At 33.2% G+C, this 14,966-nt stretch overlaps 1 long non-coding RNA gene across 1 annotated transcript in view; it reads left to right on the top strand.

The window, feature by feature from the left end:
• Positions 1-8,980: 8,980 nt before the first annotated feature.
• LOC128290078 (uncharacterized) overlaps positions 8,981-14,966 on the top strand; it is a 61,185-nt gene continuing 55,199 nt past the window's right edge. Inside the window, exon 1 of the long non-coding RNA XR_008279718.1 lies at positions 8,981-9,055. This is a non-coding gene — a long non-coding RNA (uncharacterized LOC128290078). The remainder of the gene's footprint in view (positions 9,056-14,966) is intronic.

Here is a 14,966-nt window from a genome sequence, read left to right as displayed (position 1 = left end):
TAAAAACATTTATTTATTATTTTATGTTTTTAATTTTTATTGAAACTACTTTTTATTTTTATTAGATTTTAGAAATTTTATTTTTAATTATTAAATTCGGTTATTCCTTTTTGAGTAATTATTCTTCCTAATATCTCCTAAAAAGTTCCTGATTTTATCACAGTTATATAGAGTTCTTAAGCTCATCGTCACATAGGAACTAAAACTCCACCGGGAAAGGTTCTCCACGACTACCATGTCCTGATTGACCACGACCATAGCTACCACTAGATATAATATTCTCTTGGCGCAGAACTTATGGACTAATGAACCTCTACGACCGCCGGAGTATCTTCCTACACTCTCGAACCAATTACTCCCCAAAACTCCAATTCGAGAAATTCATCATACAGGAAGTTTCACTTCTCTCCCTATCTTAATTTTATATACTCTAATATCTATCTTTGTACAGTGAGGGTAATGTACATCTTAAGTGCGGGGGGTATTTATTTCATTATCAGAAAAATCCCTGAATGATTGCCTTGTTCTCTTGAAAAGCTTTCATATCATATTTAGGATAAATTTTAATTGTCTTGAATTAAAACATAGGGATTTATGCATTGATTGTTTAAACTTTAAGACATTAGAGAATCAAGCATGATAAGTTGATTTTTAAGAATTTAAAATTATAGGTTGTTTCTCCAAGTCTAAGTATTACTTTGAATTGGAATTCATGAGTCTAAACATCAAAAAGCCATAATTTTTTGTGAGATTTTTGAGCCTTTTGAGCATCTATTAATTCTTTCATACTCACTTTTATTATTGTTTTGAGTGCATCAGTATTGAACTGTTATTCTAGAACTTGCTTGATTATGCATGTCGAGACCACACCATTTGATTTGGTATATCAAAATGATTAAGGCACTTAGGATTAACACACTCATTCTATAAAAGCCTACCTCCATGATTAACCCCTAGTAAACCTCCTTGAGCCTAACAAGCCATTTCTTGTATTACCCTTAATATTAACCTTTAACCCATTATTGTTGAAATCCCCCAAATTAATTTGATCCCTATTTTTTGTCGAGATTTGAGTTGAAGAAATTGCTTAGCTATGTCTTGTTTGTAATAAGTTAGCCTATTTATTTAACTTGTTCTTAAAAAAAATGTATACATATCGGTAATTCCATATTCTGAGAAGACACTCTGTTGTACGCAAGTGAAGATTAACTCTTTTTCTAGGTAGGAAATTTTTCAATTCAATCTTGATTCTAACCCTTTCTTTCAACTTGTGACCACACCCCCTAACCAAGCCTCACTACAACCCTCTAAAGACCTTTTGATTGATGTATCATCTTAAATTATAGTGGTGGAGATTTGATTTTCATGCAAGCCTATGGTAATGACTTTTCATTATTGACTATTGAGTGCTTCATTTATTGTCCTTAAACACCTCGAGGGATTTGAGTGAATCTTTAGTGAGGATGTGAAACTCTGTTATATTTTGAATCAAAGGTAATTACTTAGATGCGGGAGACAGCTATGTTTGCATGATTAAATACTCAACTTGGAATGTTTGAAACTTTTATGTTCTTTTAGTTGAATTCTTAATGTATGATTACCTATGGATTATTTTGAGATATTATTGATAAGAATTATAAGTTGAGGAGAATTTATTTTGATTATGAGCTGAGGATTTTGGTTGAGGACAAGCACATGCTTAAGTGTGGGGGTATTTGATAAACCATAATTTATACATATTTTAACCCCATGTTTAACGCACTTTATAGATGATTTTCCACTAGAATTGGTGAACTCGATGCTCCTAATACTTTAATTTCATGTTTTATACTTAGAAGAGAATAGGAGAGTGAAAGGAACGAGAAACGGGCCAAAAACAGAGAAAATGGGCCAAAGTACAAACTCAACACGGCCTGGCATCCTCACACAGGCAGCCCACACGGCCGTGCCAATCTGGTAGAATCGAAGCACGGCTCACACGGGTATAGCACACGCCCATTCCATTCTAACAGGCTTGAACACGGGCTGAAGTAATCGCACAAAAGCGTGTCCCTGTTGAGCCCAAATTGAGTCCAATTTAGAAAAGGCCACTTTTGGGGGCTCATAGGCATTCCAAAGCCTATAAATACACCCTAGAAGAGGAGAAAAGAGGGCACACAGTATAGGGAGTAAGGAATTACTCCAAGGAAGCCGATTGATTCATCTCAGAAGCAGGATTCATCATCAAGACTGAAGATCTCTCCTCAATTCCCCTTTAGGAGTTTTGGGTTTTCTTTATGTTTTGTATTCTTTATTTTTCTGAGATGTTTTATTATTTAGTTATGAACTAAATCCCCTAAATACCTAAGGGGAATGAAACCTAAGACGAATCTTCTTATTATTTTCTAAATTGTATGATAGATATTTAACTTGTTCTTAATTATGTGTTCTTAATTCTTGTTTTGATATCCCAGGATATTGATTCAAGATAAGCTCTTATTCAGAGGAGGAACAGACCATGGCTAAGAGTACATTTATCATAATTAAGCGAATTTGATTGCGCGCCTAGACATAGGGTGACAAGATTTTGCCGGATTAGGGTGAAACCTAATAAGGGGATCCATAGATCGAGTCAATGCAACCCTAGAGTGTTAATTAGAGAAAAGTCTTGGTTATTCAATCTAGGGATTAGACGTTATTAGTCTACTTAGGGATCTCTACGGAACAAGTTAAATGAATAAATCATCAGATTCGGAGCCAGAATAACAAGTAAAGTCTAGGTGGATTTTTCTTTTGGTATTGTCTTAAGTCAATCGATTTTTCCCAAAAGCAATTTCGCAATTCTTTTCTCTGTGAGTTCTTATTTTAGATAATTAGTTAATTAAAACAAAACCCCATTATTCTTAGGCTAGATAGTAAAAAGACAGTCATTACTAGTACTTTTAGTTCCCTTGGGTTCAACAATCCGGTCTTGCTAAAACTATACTACTGTTCGATAGGTACACTTGCCTACATCACAATAATAGTTAGTTTCAAGAATGATGAATTATAAATATTTAAACTGTAATATCCTGATTTTGGGCCTAGTCGGAATAGTGGTTTCGTGACCACAAAATTCGATATAGAAATAATTATTTTATGATTATTTTAAGGTCTATGATATGATTGCATGATTGTGTGAAAATTTCGTGAAGAAATTTTATGCATAAAGTGCTTAATTTGAAATTTGGGACTAAATTGAATAAATTGCAAAACTTGTGTTCTAGAAGTATTTTGCATAAAATTGAATTAGATTATTAATTAGAGGTCCTTAAAGAGTAATTTTACCAATTTCTAAGTCAATGGACAAAAAATTGGACATGGATGGAATTTTGGAAAGTTTAGTAGTAAGGGCATTTTGGTCATTTAGGGTAAAATGAATTAAAATACAAAATTAAAAGCCAATTTTGCTCATCTTCAACCCCATGGCCGAATATAGCAAGGAGAAACCATGGCTAGGGTTTTCAAGCTTCCAAGCTTGATTGTAAGTTCGTTCTAGCCTCGCTTTTAATGATTTTTACGCTTTTGGAGTCCCTAGAGCTCGATTTAGCTTATGCTAGCAATAATTTAACCTAGGGTTTATATTTGGAAAAATACCCATAGGTGAAATTTGTGTATTTTGGTGTTTTATGATAGAATATGAGGTTTTAAATTATGTTAGACAACTTGTGCTACTCGGTTTTAAGTGAAAACGAGCAAAAGGGCTTAATCGGTAAAAATACCTAATAGTCATAAGTACATGTTAGAGTGAGAATTTGATGTTGCCATAGAAGGGAAAATGATCAGCATGTCATAAAACATAAGAAAATAGGCTGAATTTTAATTTACGAGCTTTGGGGAAAAAGTGTAAATATGCAAAAGTTTAGGGCAAAATTGTAATTTTTCAAAATATGATTTTGGGTCAATTTGAATAACGTGAGTCCTAATTAGACTATATTTTAAATGATAGAGCAAGGAAAACTGAAATTGGCTAAAATGGGGAAAATACCAAGTTGTGGGACGAAATGGTAAAACTAGCCATTTTCGCATACGAGGTAAGTTCATATGTAAATGTTGGTAACATAGTTATTATTTTAAATGTTTTAATGTTTCTTTAAATGATATGATAATTATTATGAAATATTGTACTTGTGATAATTGTTTGATAATATGTCAAATTATGTTATATACTTGGAAAATGTGAAATACTACCGAGTATCGGTATCGACATTCCGTAGAAGATGGTTGAGACACATGATTGGGAAAATGGTCCCGTTGAACCTTAGGAATGGATTAGGATACAAGTGACATGTCACTGGGATATTTGGGCATCCGAACTCGTTGAGTTGAGTCCGAGTTCACTTATGGATGCGAGCGTCCGAACTCGTTGAGTTGAGTCCGAGTTCGTGAGATGTAACTAGGCATCCGAACTCGTTGAGTTGAGTCCGAGTTCACTTATGGATGCGAACGCCCGAGCTCGTTGAGTTGAGTCCGAGTTCACTTATGGGCGGGTTACATGGTAGCTTGGCTACATATGTGGCACTTATGTGCAAACTTTCCAAGTATCCAATTATATTCGATGTGTTCAACGGGTAAAGTTCTACTCAAATGGAGGAATACTCAAGATGAAAGGGACGATTGGTAAGTGTTGTGAAATGGATAATTTGAACAGGTATGTACTTAACCCTCGGGTTGAAAACTCGATATAACAACAATATGGTAAGATGATAAATGAAAAGGTGATATGAATGTCTTGGTGATGATTATGCAAATGATGTTTTATGTTTGCTTATATGGTTATGTTACTTGCTATTTGCATGTGAGCTTACTAAGCATTTATGCTTACTCCTCCTTTTCATTCCTTGTAGTGTTGACAAGCCAGCTCGAAATCGGAAACGGTCGGAGGCACGCCACACTATCCGTATACCATCTTGGCATAATGGCTTGTATATTTTGAGTATGGCATGTATAGCATTATAATCATTTTGTATATATGGTCTTATGATATGGTTATTGAGTGGTATGGAAATAGAAATGTTGGTAATGATTAGCCATTGGAATGGCTAATCATGATCATATTTGGTATTATGTATGTCAAATTGCTAGCTAATCCATGGAAACCATGAAATAGGTAAAATTTACCATAAAATAGATTCAGACAGCAGCAGTGACGTGAGTTTGAAAAATCACTAAAAATAGTAGAAATGGAATTAAATAATGAATAAGTTATGGAATCGAAGCTTGATGAGTCTATTTTCATATGGAATAAGCGAAATAGGTATATGAGCTATATTTTATGAGATGTTTAAATTTTTGTGAAACAGGGCCAGAGCGATTTTGTGGATCCCATGTTCTGACTTTGGAAATTCACCATAAATTTTACAAAGATAATTAGAAGTCATTATTTATATGTACAGATTCCTTATTGAGTCTAGTTTTATTAGAGACAAACGGCATAGTCATTGAAGCTCTGTACAGGGAGATATCTGATTCGTAATACACAGAGGTCAGAGTAGTTGAACCCTGAAACAGGGGAGACTTTAACTAATAAACTGTACTAATTGGCCCAACCAAAAATTCTAGAAAAAAATTAGTAGATATATATATGAGTCTAGTTTCAGGAAAAATTTACGGAATTGGATTTCGAGTTTCGTAACTCGAGATATAATTTTAAAGCGACTGTGATGCAGTTAGCCAGCTTGTCTGGAAATTTTAAAATGAATTGTATGAGCTGTTTAATTAATGAATTAAGTCCGTTAACACCTCGTGTTCGACTCGCAACGGTCTCGGTGCGGGTGTTACATTTAGTGGTATCAGAGCAGGTTTAGTCGGTTCTCGGACTAACCTAGCATGTGTAAAAGTTTAGCTATACATGCCACCGATCCGTGATAGTGTGATGTCTTCCGACGCGTATAAGTACCGCCTTATTTAGACAGGTACTCTCCAACCGAGCTGCGCCAACCATGTTCAATGTTAAGTAAAGGTATTTGAGTAAAATTATGATTATGATAAGTCTCGGTTCAGAAAAGTATGAATAAAGGTTTATGATACATATGTGATAATATGTGAGATGAAAGTTCATGTTGTGATAAATATTCATATTTGCTTAATGCTCATATGATGTAGTGTATGTGGCTTACTTGATAAGATGAACGGAATAAATAGAAAGTAGTAGAGGTATGAATAAAGGTCATAATATTATGATACTGAATGAAAATGTCCTTGTCTTGATTGGATGTCGAATGTTGATGAATGTTAATGGTATATAATTTTATGAGGTAAAGGATTATAATGAAATGAACTTATCTATGTTAAATTGTTGGACTGAATTATATGATTGTAATGATATGTACATGATGATGCACGAAATGAAAGTTGTGATTGTGATGCAAATATCTATGTTTGTTTGGCCTTATATAATGTCATGAGCATGAATTAATTTAATTAATTGAATGGATAAGTAAAGCTGTCTAGAAAACATAGAATGTATGCATAAGTATATTGTCTAAATGGGACAATAGGAAAATTGGTGTAAGCCAACATGAATGAATGACATGATTTTGATGATGTTACTATGATGATGGAAGTTGTGTCATATGTGTATGTATAAGAAAGTCGAGTCGAGGTCCTACAACCCTCCCCTTACCAAAGTGGTACTTATAATGGAATTTCATGAGATTTGTATTGAATAAGTTTTGGTTGAGAACCCAAAGAGTTCAAAGATAGAATAATTATAAGTATGATCCGAGATTGAAAATGAGCTGATAAGTAAAGTCGAGCCGAAAGTATCGGATTGACGTAAAATTATTGGAGTTATGCAATCGTCCTAGTTAGAAAAGGAATTCTCCTTGGTAAATCGAATTACTCAAGTGCAAGGTCGAGAAAAGTGTAAATCAAATTTATTCAGAATTGGCCTTTTTAGTGAATGGTTTAATATAAAATTTGTGACGGCAGAACTAGTTGGGGAAATGATATTTCAAACGTGAATTATCTCGAGTGTGACGCTTATGACCGGACAGATTTAGCGATCTCTTTTGAGATGTTCTATGTGTTCACCCGTTCTCGTAAATATTTCTATGGCTATTGATCTTCGAAGAAATTCTTGTTATATGGGAATGTCTTCTAATTAGGTGTTGGATGAAAGCATTGGTAGTCCGACTGGTTTATAATTTATATTGCTCTATTTCATTGGGTATTCTATTTCATTTAAATCGATAAGAATTGATGAGAGAATTCATATGATATTATGATTCTGCTTTCTTCTACTTGATGTTTCATCGATATATATGTATGGGAAGATATATTGATCTTGTTATATTTGATTTCATGGGATTAAATGATGTTTTCTTTTGGACTTTCTTTCTTTGAAGAATTATCGTGGTATTCTGTATTTTCTCTATGAATTTGGTTTTCGATTCTCGGCATAGTATCATATCTTGGGTTTCTTTATCCTGGATCTCTTTATTCGGATTTCTTTATTCCGGTTTCTCTATCTTGGATTTCTTTATTCGGTTTTCTTGTTATCTTTGTTCCATAATTTGTCAATTACGACTCATGTTCAAGCACGTTCTTCACTTCGTGATAATCATGTCAAATATGACTATACTTCTAATTTGACCTTGGTAATGTGGTGATTTTAGTATTGGGATTTTTCTAATTTCGTAAGGATTTGACATCAAGAAAGGCATAGGTGATAAAAGCGCGAGTTTTAGTCGGTATGGTAAATTATTTATTTGAAAGATTTCATGTGACAATTATGTCGGATTATTTTTCCCAAGTTTGATAATAGAATTTCATTTTGTACAGATCAAAGAGTAAATAGTTTGAACGAGAAGTCTATATTTAATAGAAAGAGTTGAATATTAGTTTAAGTCACTACGAATGATAAGGTTTCCATCTTGTGAAAGCTGAAAAGTTTATTACATGTTGACGAGTTCGGATAGATGAGAATATTGGTAACCGGCGCGCCCGAACTAGACTAGTCTACATTGAGCAATGACTTCGACTTTCAAGAATGTATTGTTGTATGAATTGTGATGTGTTTCAAGACGGTGAGGTAATGTGATAGTTTAGAGCATCCGATGTTACATAAAATCGGAGTTGTTAAAGGGTTAAAGCCGAGCATTGGGATCTATCAAAATTATCCTTGTCAATGTTGATATTGGGATGGAAATGAGAAGGATTATTCTTGAGGCCATATCGTAATTATTTCTATGGCGGAAAAAGGAAAATGTGATGTATCCTATTGTTAAATGTTTGGCGAGATCTATAAATCACATCTCATTGAATGAATTCCTACTCATCGATTCATGAAATTTCGTGTCTCTTTGATTGTTGGATTTCTTGGAATTCGGTCTCCATTAAATCAAGTTGAGATCCGGGTTTTATGTCATGATATCATGGCAAATTGAGAAGGGTTGAAAATTTAAGAACAGTTGAGAGTTGAGACGTAAGCTTTTAGATCATATGAGAAATTGAAGAGATGTATTGGAGGTGCAGTCTAAGTGCAAGTTCTTCGACACCAAATATGAGATTAAAAGTGAAGACCACTTTTTCGGTAAGATTTTCTGGGACGAAAATCCTCGAGGGGGAGAGTTGTAATATCCCGATTTTGGGCCTAGTCGAATAGTGGTTTCGTGACCACAAAATCCGATATAGAAATAATTATTTTATGATTATTTTAAGGTCTATGATATGATTGCATGATTGTGTGAAAATTTCGTGAAGAAATTTTATGCATAAAGTGCTTAATTTGAAATTTGGGACTAAATTGAATAAATTGCAAAACTTGTGTTCTAGAAGTATTTTGCATAAAATTGAATTAGATTATTAATTAGAGGTCCTTAAAGAGTAATTTTACCAATTTCTAAGTCTATGGACAAAAAATTGGACATGGATGGAATTTTTGGAAAGTTTAGTAGTAAGGGCATTTTGGTCATTTAGGGTAAAATGAATTAAAATACAAAATTAAAAGCCAATTTTGCTCATCTTCAACCCCATGGCCGAATATAGCAAGGAGAAACCATGGCTAGGGTTTTTCAAGCTTCCAAGCTCGATTGTAAGTTCGTTCTAGCCTCGTTTTTAATGATTTTTACGTTTTTGGAGTCCCGGTAGCTCGATTTAGCTTATGCTAGCAATAATTTAACCTAGGGTTTATATTTGGAAAAATACCCATAGGTGAAATTTGTGTATTTTGTGTTTTATGATAGAATATGAGGTTTTAAATTATGTTAGACAACTTGTGCTACTCGGTTTTAAGTGAAAACGAGCAAAAGGGCTTAATCGGTAAAAATACCTAATAGTCATAAGTACATGTTAGAGTGAGAATTTGATGTTTCCATAGAAGGAAAAATGATCAGCATGTCATAAAACATAAGAAAATAGGCTGAATTTTAATTTACGAGCTTTGGGGCAAAAGTGTAAATATGCAAAAGTTTAGGGCAAAATTGTAATTTTTCAAAATATGATTTTGGGTCAATTTGAATAATGTGAGTCCTAATTAGACTATATTTTAAATGATAGAGCAAGGAAAACTGAAATTCGGGCTAAAATGGGGAAAATACCAAGTTGTGGACGAAATGGTAAAACTAGCCATTTTCGCATACGAGGTAAGTTCATATGTAAATGTTGGTAACATAGTTATTATTTTAAATGTTTTAATGTTTCTTTAAATGATATGATAATTATTATGAAATATTATACTTGTGATAATTGTTTGATAATATGTCAAATTATGTGATATACTTGGAAAATGTGAAATACTACCGAGTATCGGTATCGGCATTCCGTAGAAGATGGTTGAGACACATGATTGGGAAAAAGGTCCCGTTGAACCTTAGGAATGGATTAGGATACAAGTGACATGTCACTGGGATATTTGGGCATCCGAACTCATTGAGTTGAGTCCGAGTTCACTTATGGATGCGAGCGTCCGAACTCGTTGAGTTGAGTCCGAGTTCGTGAGATGTAACTAGGCATCCGAACTCGTTGAGTTGAGTCCAAGTTCACTTATGGATGCGAACACCGAGCTCGTTGAGTTGAGTCCGAGTTCACTTATGGGCGGGTTACATGGTAGCTTGGCTACATATGTGGCACTTATGTGCAAACTTTCCATGTATCCAATTATATTCGATGTGTTCAACGGGTAAAGTTCTACTCAAATGGAGGAATACTCAAGATGAAAGGGACGTATTGGTAAGTGTTGTGAAATGGATAATTTGAACAGGTATGTACTTAACCCTCGGGTTGAAAACTCGATATAACAACAATATGGTAAGATGATAAATGAAAAGGTGATATGAATGTCTTGGTGATGATTATGCAAATGATGTTTTATGTTTGCTTATATGGTTATGTTACTTGCTATTTGCATGTGAGCTTACTAAGCATTTATGCTTACTCCCTCCTTTTCATTCCTTGTAGTGTTGACAAGCCAGCTCGGAAATCGGAAACGGTCGGAGGCACGCTCACACTATCCGTATACCATCTTATCTTGGCATAATGGCTTGTATATTTTGAGTATGGCATGTATAGCATTATAATCATTTTGTATATATGGTCTTATGATATGGTTATTGAGTGGTATGGAAATAGAAATGCTTGGTAATGATTAGCCATTGGAATGGCTAATCATGATCATATTTGGTATTATGTATGTCAAATTGCTAGCTAATCCATGGAAACCATGAAATAGGTAAAATTTACCATAAAATAGATTCAGACAGCAGCAGTGACGTGAGTTTTAAAAATCACTAAAAATAGTAGAAATGGAATTAAATAATGAATAAGTTATGGAATCGAAGCTTGATGAGTCTATTTTCATATGGAATAAGCGAAACAGGTATATGAGCTATATTTTATGAGATGTTTAAATTTTTGTGAAACAGGGCCAGAGCGATTTTGTGGATCCCATGTTCTGACTTTGGAAATTCACCATAAATTTTAAAAAGATAATTAGAAGTCATGGTTTATATGTACAGATTCCTTATTGAGTCTAGTTTTATTAGAGACAAACGGCATAGTCATTGAAGCTCTGTACAGGGAGATATCTGATTCGTAATACACAGAGGTCAGAGTAGTTGAACCCTGAAACAGGGGAGACTTTAACTAATAAACTGTACTAATTGGCCCAACCAAAAATTCTAGAAAAAAATTAGTAGATATATATATGAGTCTAGTTTCAGGAAAAATTTACGGAATTGGATTTCGAGTTTCGTAACTCGAGATATGATTTTTAAAGCGACTGTGATGCAGTTAGCCAGCTTGTCTGGAAATTTTAAAATGAATTGTATGAGCTGTTTAATTAATGAATTAAGTCCGTTAACACCTCGTGTTCGACTCCGGCAACGGTCTCGGGTACGGGGTGTTACATAAACCCTATCACGAAATAACACGATCAAGTTTTTGGCATCGTTGCCGAGGTCTCCCCTGTTTTGCAGTTTTTGGTTGGGCCAATTAATACAGTTTATTTATTGAAGTCTCCCCTGTTTTGCAGTTCAGCAGCTCTGACCACTCTTAACTAAAATTTAATTATCATTTGCTACCAAATTCAAATGAGGTTCTCGTTGTTTCTTATGAAAATAAATTCAATAAGGAATCCAACAATATAAATTATGTTCCTTAAATATTTTTTAAAAATTTTAATGATTTTTACAATTCAAAATAGGGGATCACGAAATCAGTTTGAACTAGTCTTACAAAAATATAAATATCTAAAAATAAAAATTTCCTTTGTTTCCTCTATTTATTTTATACGAAAATAGATTCAATAAGCTTCAATTCCATATCTCATTTCACTTCTTTTTCAACTTCTACCATTTTTGGTGATTTTTCAAAGTCACTCCGCTCCGCTGTTTTAGACTATTTATCCCAAATTTCATTCCTTCACTAAAATTTCTTATTATCAACTTTCAAGATAATACTTATCCATATTCATCTTATCAAAAATTCAATCACATATCTAACTCATAATTCAAAACTCATATATTCATATTCCAGTATTATTTCACTTTTTTTTTCACGTTAAATTTCATTTAGCAAACTTGTTTCTCCCGGTGAACACATCGGAAAGTAACAATATCCGATGGTTTTAGCACATAGCTCCACCTTCCATAATTAATGCCCAACTTAGTGGTATATGCACATAGCACCACACTATTGGGCTAACATGTAATTGTGGCATATTCACTTAGCGCCACTTTTCAAATTAACATGTATAACCGTGGCATATCCACTTAGCACCACGTTACATGTTTAACCATGGTATATCCACTTAGCACCACGTTAATGAATCGATATATGTAACCGTGGCATATCCACTTAGCACCACGTTACATGTATCAATATGTGTAATCGTGGTATATCCACTTAGCACCAAATTTTTTCCATTCTGAAGGTTCAACTGAGATTTCCTCATTTAATATCAATTCATCAACCACAAATCACCGTTTGTGTCCATTAATTGAACAATACTGAAACTTATATCACATGTCACAAAATAAAATATTATAACATAATAAAACAATATATTATTTACATATAAACTTACATCTCATATACTATCAAAGCAATAACATTAAAATACACATTCCATTATTAAAAATCATATGAACTTACCTCGTATACGAAAATGGTAATTTTTACCATTTAAGTCCACTACTTGTTATTTTCTCGGTTTTAGCCCGAATCTCGATTTCCTTGATCTAAAATTACAAATATAGCTCATTTATTACTCACATTATTCAAATGGGTCCATAAATCATAGTTTTTCAAATTTTCATTTTTACCCCTAAACTTTTGAATATTTTCACTTTTGCCCCAAAGTTCGGAAATTAAACTTATCTTATTTCCTTATCTTTTATGACATGTGGATCATTTTTCCCTTCTATAACAACATCAAATTCTCACTCTAACATGTACTTATGAACATTAGGTATTTTTATCGATTATGTTGTTTTACTCGTTTTCACGTAAAATCGCTTAGCAAAAGTTGTTTATCTAACACCCAACACTCATTTTCTACCATTAGACATCAAAATGCATGCATGTCACATATGGGTAAATTTTTAAACATGAACCCTAGCTCAAATTAATGGTAGAAATGGGTAAATCAAGCTACGAGGATTTCAAAAATGCAAAGAACATTAAAAATAGGGCAAAGATGGACTTACAATCAGGCTTGGAAGTTTTACAAACCCTAGCCATGTCTTCCATCTCTATATACGGTTATGGCATGAGAAAAATGAAGAAGATGACATCTTTTTCTTAGTTATTTTGGCTTTATTTGCCAAATTACTAAAATACCCTTAATAAAAATAAATAAAAACATACCATGCCATGTCCATTTTTGTCCACTAATTATAAAATAGGCTACTTACCATTTAAGGATCTCCAACTTAAAAACCCATTACTCACAAGTACTTAGTACCTTTGTGAACTAGAACACACATTTTGCAACCTTTTACAATTTAGTCCTTTTGACTAAATTGAGTGCCCAAACATCAAAATTTTCGAACGAAATTTTCACAAAATTATTCCGTGAAATCGTAGACCATAAAATATAATAAAAATAAAATTTTATTCGTCGAATTTTTGGTCCCGAAACCATTGTTCCGACTAGGCTCAAAATCGAGATGTTACAATATGTATATGTGAATTATGTTCAAATGAAATATAAGAGATATATGGCTAAGCGAATGTGTTTTGCCTTAAATTATATGAATGAATTGATGTTATTTATTAAGTTTATTTGTGTATAGCATACTAAGCTTTTGAAAGCTAAATTTGTGTGTGTTTGCTTTGTTTTATAGATATTGTAGCTATCGGAAGCTTGGGAATCATCAAGGATCATTACCACACTATCGAACTCTATTTTGGTACCTTTTGAAAATGCATATATTGTAGTATGGCAAGTATAGGCTAGAGGATTTGCTTATGTTTTGTGATGCATATATTTAACCATGTGATATGGCTTGGTTATGGATGAGATTATGAATGAATTTGGTATATGCTTGTGTTCATAAATGGTATGTTTTGATGTGCTTCAATTGTAATATCCCGAATTAGGGCCTAAACGGAATAGTGGTTTCGTGACCACAAATCCGAAGTAGAAATAACTATTTTATAATTATTTTTATGTTTATGATATGATTGCATGATTGTTTGAAAATTTCGTGATGAAATCCTATGCCTAAAGTGCTTAAATTGAAATTAGGGACTAAATCGAATAATTTGCAAAACTTTCATTCTAGGACTTTTTAGTATGAAATTGCTTTGGAATATTAATGAGGAGGTCTTAAATAGAAATTTGACCAATTTCTAAGTCTATGGACAAAAATTGGACATGGATGGAATTTTTTTGAAAGTTTAGTAGGAAGGACATTTTGGTCATTTAGTTATTAAAATGAATTAAAAACAAAATTAAAAGCCAATTTTTGTCCATCTTCTTCATTAGGCCGAAATTTCAAGGGTTCTCCATAGCTAGGGTTTGTTTCAAGCTTCCAAGCTCCATAGTAAGTGATTCCAAGCCCCGTTTTTAATGTTCTTTACATTTTTTTGGAATCCCGATAACTCATTAAGCTTATGCTAGCAATTATTCAACCTAGGGTTCATATTTGGAAAAATACCCATAGGTGAAATTTGTGTATTTTGGTGTTTTATGATAGAATGAGGTTTTAAATTATGTTAGACAACTTGTACTACTTGGTTTTAAGTGAAAACTAGTAAAAGGGCTTAATCGGTAAAAATACCTAATAGGCATAAGTGCATGTTAGAGTGTGAATTTGATGTTGCTATAGAAGGGAAAAATGATAAGCATGTCATAAAACGTAAGAATAAGGGCTGAAGTTTAATTCCCGAGCCTAGGGGCAAAAGTGTAATTATGCAAAAGTTTAGGGGCAAAAATGTAATTTTTCCAAAATTAGTATTAAAGACTGTTTTGATGAATGTATGTATTAAATAAGATTAATTTG

The sequence above is a fragment of the Gossypium arboreum genome, chromosome 3, assembly GCF_025698485.1.
Source record: "Gossypium arboreum isolate Shixiya-1 chromosome 3, ASM2569848v2, whole genome shotgun sequence".
Lineage (NCBI taxonomy): Eukaryota > Viridiplantae > Streptophyta > Magnoliopsida > Malvales > Malvaceae > Gossypium > Gossypium arboreum.
This window is presented reverse-complemented; position numbering and strand designations above follow the sequence as displayed.